Source organism: Gobio gobio, assembly GCF_949357685.1.
Source record: "Gobio gobio genome assembly, chromosome: 7".
NCBI lineage: Eukaryota > Metazoa > Chordata > Actinopteri > Cypriniformes > Gobionidae > Gobio > Gobio gobio.
Window position 1 is genome coordinate 2,817,178 of NC_137103.1, and position 6,924 is coordinate 2,824,101.

Genomic DNA, 6,924 nt, shown 5'->3' on the forward strand with positions numbered 1-6,924 from the left:
TCAAATTAATGGTCAAATACACTTTTACAATCGTAACCAGCTCACAGGAACAGTGGGATCCATGCGTGCGTCAGTTCTTAAAGGGACAGAAGTTATTTATTATTCAAACTACAAAAAGACAAACGATCACTTACGAGCACACATATTCTGAATGCCTTCGGCAGAATTCAAATGAGCCATTTTAATCTAGATTTAATCTAGATTAATTTTGGAATTAATCTAGATTAATTTTGGAATTAATCTAGATTAATTTTGGAATTAATCTAGATTAAAAAAATTTATCTATGCCCACCACTAAATATTATACAAGTAACAGGGTTGAAACATCAGTAACAGGGTTGACAACAGTTACCGTATTGGTTATACTGCTTGTGTGAGTTACAGTTATGGGTGTAATGGAGTCTTAATTGGACATTCATAAACCTTTAATTAAACATGACTAATCAGCATATTTTGGAGACAGCTCTATTGAGATATTTTGGCATAAAAATTTTGAAAAATTATGATGATTCTGCGGATGTAAATGTAAACCAATTGTTTTATTAAAACATTAACATTACATTGCAATTAAATGACCAATTGAACATGTTTGGCCTTAACAGAATAAGCAAAAACCACTAACGATCACTTACTAAAGGCCACTATAAAAAAGTATAAGAAACAAAATGCAGATCATATAATGATTATGTAGGCATTTGGTGAGTGTGTTGTAACACTGTGGGCGAAGGCAGTACTGCATCTGTGGGCCTCATACTTGGGGGGGCTCCCGTCCGGCCCCCGGTGGGGTCAGGCCCCCCGAAATCCCGATCAGGGTCATCGAGCGGCCGGGGAGGGTCGTCGGGCATCGTCGGCCGGACCCCCAAAAATTTCGGGGGGGCGGCGCGCAGCGTCCGAGAACAGCCTACCGCGAACCCACTATTTCATGGACCGTTTGGACGCTCTGAAAATTTCGGGACTACCTAGAGGAAGTAAACTGGTGAAAAATCTTATGTCTAGAGAAATTGGGTTTAAAGATTAGACACATATCGACATTTCAGAGTGGCCATTTCCAGCTTCTATCCTGAAGGGGAATGGTGATGCAGCGAATTCTTTTGTTAACCATTCCCGCCCAGCAGACAGTCGTTAGTCCTCAACTACGTCCACAACAACCTTTTAAGTACTGGCACTCAGGACCGGAGCAAAAGGACTTGGCAAAGGAAAAGCTAACTGTTGAAGTGGTCATAGTGAAGTGGATATAATAAACACTTTCAAGGCCCAGAAAGGTAGTAAAGAGATCGTTAAAATAGTCCATGTGACTCCAGTGGTTCAACCTTAAAATGTTATGAAGCGATGAGAATACGTTTTGTGCGTGAAAAACAAACAAAAATAACGACTTTATTTAACAATTTCTTCTTGTCTGTGCCAGTCTCATATGCTGTTGCTGTTGACGTTGTAAATACAGTGCAGCGTCAGAAAGCCAGCTCACTATTGGCCAATGCTGTTCACGTGAGCACCACGTCGCATGCGTATCATGCTGACGCAGGAGCGTAGAAGTAGGAATCGTTGCACTGCGGTAACAACGTAAACATTCATTCAGAAAGCTCTCGGATTTCATCAAAAATATCTTAATTTGTGTTCCGAAGATGAGCGAAGGTCTTACGGGTTTGGAATGACATGAGGGCGAGGAATTAATGACAGGATTTTCATTATAAAACGGTTAATTCCCGTCTTTGATTCCGATTGGTCAACACAGCTCTGACCGCTTCACCCAACGGTTCTGTGTATCACTGCACGACACCCTTACCGACCACTGTTAGTATAGATCAGTAACCTCAACACATTTTAGCCGACCTATCAGTAGAATAAATAAAAAACATGATTTTTAGGGATGAAAACTGTAAAAACATATATATTATGTAAATACTATTAGTAAGAAAAGTATGTCTGTGAAAATTCTTAGTCATCCAGGTCATAGTTATCCAAGAAGGGTTGGCTCAGGGGTGACAACCCCACAGAGGTTAAATACCTGGCACTCCCCCATCAGTCATTTAGAACTGAAGATACCCCTTGGATGAGAGGCAAAACATCTTCAAATATGGAAGTAGCAAGTCCAGTTGTCCTCAATTTAACCCTTCTTGGGTATACAACATGGGTAAGACACACAAAAGCATACTTTCGTCAACCCTGTTACCCTGGGATGGTAACAGGGTTGACGAAAAATGTTACTGGCGGCCACTACTAGCCATGAGGTATAGGTAATGACACCACATTATGTGCCTTAATGAGAGGCTTAAATGTTGTACATATGTACATTTTTAAATCTGTACAAATAACTTTTTAACATATGCTTTTCTGGTAACAGGGCTGACACAATGAGTGTGTCCCTGTCTTTCAGACATTACATAAACTCAAAGAAAATTCATTAAAAGAAGAGAACACTTGTCTTCTACCATCAACTTCATGAAAGGCAGATGATGTCACTTACTGGAACTGATGCAACTTTTGGAACAGTCCATTATCTTTAAAGAATTGTTTTCTCAATCTCCTCGTCCCCAAGATCTTCCAGTCTGCGCCAGGTCCATCGAGAGTCTGGTAGAGAGACGTTCGGTGGATGTCCCTTCCTGCTACGCCCCCTTCAGCGACGTCTTCTGTCCCCAACGGGCTTCCAAGCTGCCTCCCCATCGGCCATGGGACTGTGCCATCGATCTGCTGCCAGGTGAGCCAGTGCCCAGAGGTAAGATCTACCCCCTCTCACTCCCGGAGGAGAAGGCCATGGAGGACTACATCAAGGAGGCGCTGGAGCAAGGTTACATCCGTCCATCCACTTCCCCTGCTGCTTTGAGTTTTTTCTTCGTGGCAAAGAAGGACGGAGGCTTGCGGCCCTGTATCGATTACCGAGCACTCAACAACATAACCATCAAGTTCCGTTATCCCCATCCTCTCGTCCCAGTTGCCCTAGAACATCTCCGTGGTGCCACTGTGTTCACGAAGTTGGACCTCCACAGCGCATACAACCTCATCCGAATACGTGAGGGGGACAAGTGGAAGACCGCCTTCATCACGCGCACCAGCCACTATTAGTACCTTGTGATGCCTTATGGACTCGCCAACGCCCCCTCCGTATTCCAGGATTTCATCCATGAGGTGCTCCGGGAGTGTCTCCACAAGTTCGTACAGGTCTATATCGACGATATCCTGATATACTCCCGGAGCCTGGCTGAACATAGCCACCACATTGCGGAGGTCCTCCAACGCCTGAGGAGCTTCCAGCTATTCCTCAAAGCCAAAAAGTGCTCGTTCCATCAGCCCTCAGTGCAGTTCCTCGGTTACAACATCGACCGCAGTGGCATCCGGATGGACGAGGGGAAGGTGGAAGCCATCCGGTCCTGGCCTACCCCCTCCACAGTCAAAGAACTCCAACGATTCCTCGGCCCCACCAATTTCTATCGTCACTTCATCCAACACTACAGTTCCATCTCCAGTCCACTCACCAGTCTCCTTCGAAACAAGCCCAAGTCTCTGTCCTGGACCCCATCTGCCACCCAAGCCTTCCAGACCCTGAAGACCGCCTTCACCACCGCTCCCCTCCTCACTCACCCCGATCCAGAGCTGCCATTGTTGTGGAGGTGGATGCCTCGACCACCCGAGTGGGGGCAGTCCTATCTTAGCAGCAGGGGAACCCCAGTCGCCTCCACTCATGTACCTTTTTCTCCCGCAAGCTCAACCTGGCGGAGATAAACTACGACATCGGCAACTGTGAAATCCTCGCCATCAAACTAGCGCTGGAGGAGTGGAGGCACTGGCTAGAGGGCGCTAAACACCCCTTCCTTGTACTAACTGACCATAAGAACCTGGGTTACCTCCGAGAGGCCAAACGACTGAACCCCCGCCAAGCTAGATGGGCATTATTCTTCACACGATTCCATTTCAACATCTCCTATCGACCTGGCGCCAAGAACATCAAGGCGGATGCCCTTTCCCGCATCCACAGCCCCGAAGAGAGACTCGAGGAGACTGAGCCCATTATCCCTACCCAACTGTTCGTCGGTCCCATCACCTGATCGGAAGAAACCCTGCCCTCTGCCAATGCCTCCACCAGCGTTCTGCCGGGTTGCAGTTTATCACACGTACACGACGCACTCCTCTCATCCACTCCTCCCACACGTCACTGGGCACTGGTCACCCCGTGGTCAATGAAACCCTCTCAATGCTACGTCAACGCTTCTGGTGGCCACAGATGACATCAGATGTCAGAAGGTACATGCAGGGATGTGGGGAATGTGCCATGTCCAAGAGTCCACGTCATCTGCCTGCAGTAAAGCTCCATCCTCTGCCCGTTCCCAACCGCCCCTGGTCACACCTTGGAGTGGATTTCATCATGGATCTCCCTGTCTCAGATAACTGTACCTGTGTCCTTGTAGTGGTTGACCATTTCTCAAAGTCCTGCCGCCTTCTCCCACTACGAGGATTACCCACTGCCATGGAAACCGCAGAGTTAATGTTCAATCGCATCTTCCGCTACTATGGTATCCCTGAAGACATTGTATCGGACAGGGGTCCCCAGTTCATATCCAGGGTATGGAAGGCTCCTCCGTACCTTCTGTCACGGCCACCAGGACTCCTGGAACCAGTTCCTAGGATGGGCCGAGTACGCACAGAACTCACTCCGCCAGCCTACCACCGGCCTCACCCCGTTCCAGTGCGTACTTGGCTATCAACCTCCCCTCTTCCCGTGGTCAGGGGAACCCTCCAATGTCCCTGCAGTCGATTACTGGTTCTGGGAGAGTGAGAGGGTCTGGGACTCAGCACACCATCAGCTTCAACGGGCCCTCCGCAGAGGCAGGATGACAGCCGACCTTCGCCGCTCAAAGACTCCCACGTTCCAGGTTGGGCAGAAGGTCTGGCTGTCAACCCGGGACATCAGACTGCGTCTGCAGTGCAGGAAGTTGAGTCCCAGATTCGTTTGCCCCTTCACCATCCTGCAGCAGATCAACCCTGTCACGTACAAGCTCCAACTCCCACCACAGTATCGGATTCACCCCACGTTCCATGTGTCACTCCTTAAACCTCATCACCCGTCTGTTTCTGTTTCCCCAGAGCCTGGCGTTACCCCGGAGCCCCCTCCTCTGCTTCTCCTAGACAACGGAGCAGCATACCAGGTCCAGGACATCGTGGACTCCCGGCGTCGTGGTGGTCAGTTACAATACCTCGTGGACTGGGAGGGGTACGGCCCAGAGGAGCGATCATGGGTACCCAGACACGACATACTAGACCTGAACCTGCTTGAAACCTTCCACTCTTCTCATCCAGACAGACCGGCGCCTCAGGGTAGAGGTCGACCACCACGGCATCGGGGTCCTCGCCCCTCAGGAGCGGGCTGTGGAGGGGAGGGGGGGGGGGGGTAATGTCACAAGCACGCCAGGCTCCACCCTCTCCCAGACACAACGTTCACATTCACCAGAATACTGATTACACGCACCTGCACGTCATCATCACAGCAATCACCACCTGCACTTAAGCCCCATGCATTCACTCAGTCACTGTCCGGTCTCGTTTGCACATGCTCACGCTACTGCTTGCTTCCACGGACTCACCTGTATTACCTACCTGTTCTCCCAGTCTCCTGAGTGTCTCCTCGTCTCGTCTCCTGGTCTCCATCGCTCCATCGTCCTGTTCATCCAGTCACCTGAAATCAGACATACAGTATTACCCATTGACTTTACTATTCCGCTGGACTTCCTCTTCTGTTACTCACCTCATCTGCTCACATCCTGGTTCTGTTAATAAACTCTGTTTACCCCTGCCATCAGTTCTCCGTGTCACCTCTGTTGTAACAATAATGGGTTTTGCTGTTGGAACAAATGGAAAGAAACTTACACTTGCCATGGTCTGATATTCGTATTGCACTTTGCAACGTATGACCAAAAATGAATAATGATTTTTATTAAGTACATTTATATTTATACATTATTTTCTTGAAAAGCACTGGTGGCCAATGCTCGGAAGTGTAGAATGAACTCTGAATACACTAGAGAAAACAAATAGAGAAAACTAGAACAGGGTCAAATACCTCTTCCCATCAGTGTTGGATTGCATGGACCGTTGGTAACTCCTGTTTCTGACTGGTCTGTGTGTGTGTGTGTGTGTGTGTGTGTGTGTCCAGCCCTCTTATGAGCTTTATATAAGACAGAAACCTCTCAGACAAACATCTCTCAGACTCGATCGAGAACAAGCTGCTCTTCTGTCTCCGGCTACAGTCGCACAGGTAAGCGTGTTTCGCCAGACAACCAATAACTCTAGATATACTCACTAAATGTATCTCCACCCTCCGCCGAGGCTACCACTCCACCAATACCGCCCGCGCCCTGGATGCAATGTTCATTTTGGCCTTCTTCGGCTTTCTCAGAAGCTCAGAACTCACCATCACGTCCACCTTCAACCCAAAGGTCCATCCTACAATTTCAGATCTATCAGCGCTAGATGACGAAACCATGTCTTACTTCATCAAACAAAGTAAGACGGATCAAATGAAAAAAGGCCATTTCATTTACATTTTCAACCTCCCATTACCAATCCAGCCGTACCAATCCCTTTTAGCCTACTTACATTTCAGAAGCTTGCAGACTAAATTCCCTTCTGACCCACTCTTCACAGACGATTCCAACCGCCCTGTCACACGTTTTTGGTTCCAAAAACACCTCAAGTCCAAACTGATTCAATCCGGCATCCCAGCAGACCACTTTTCTAGCCATTCGTTCCGCATAGGTGCAGCAACCACAGCCGCCCAAAAAGGCCTCTCCCAGCATCAGATCCAAGCACTTGGTCGCTGGTCGTCAGAAGCTACATTCGTTCTAATCGCTTCCACATCAAAGAAGCCCTACTGACTCTAATCAACTAAATGTGTTCAGCTTTCAGCCTGTTTCCATACACCCAAACCTACAGGAT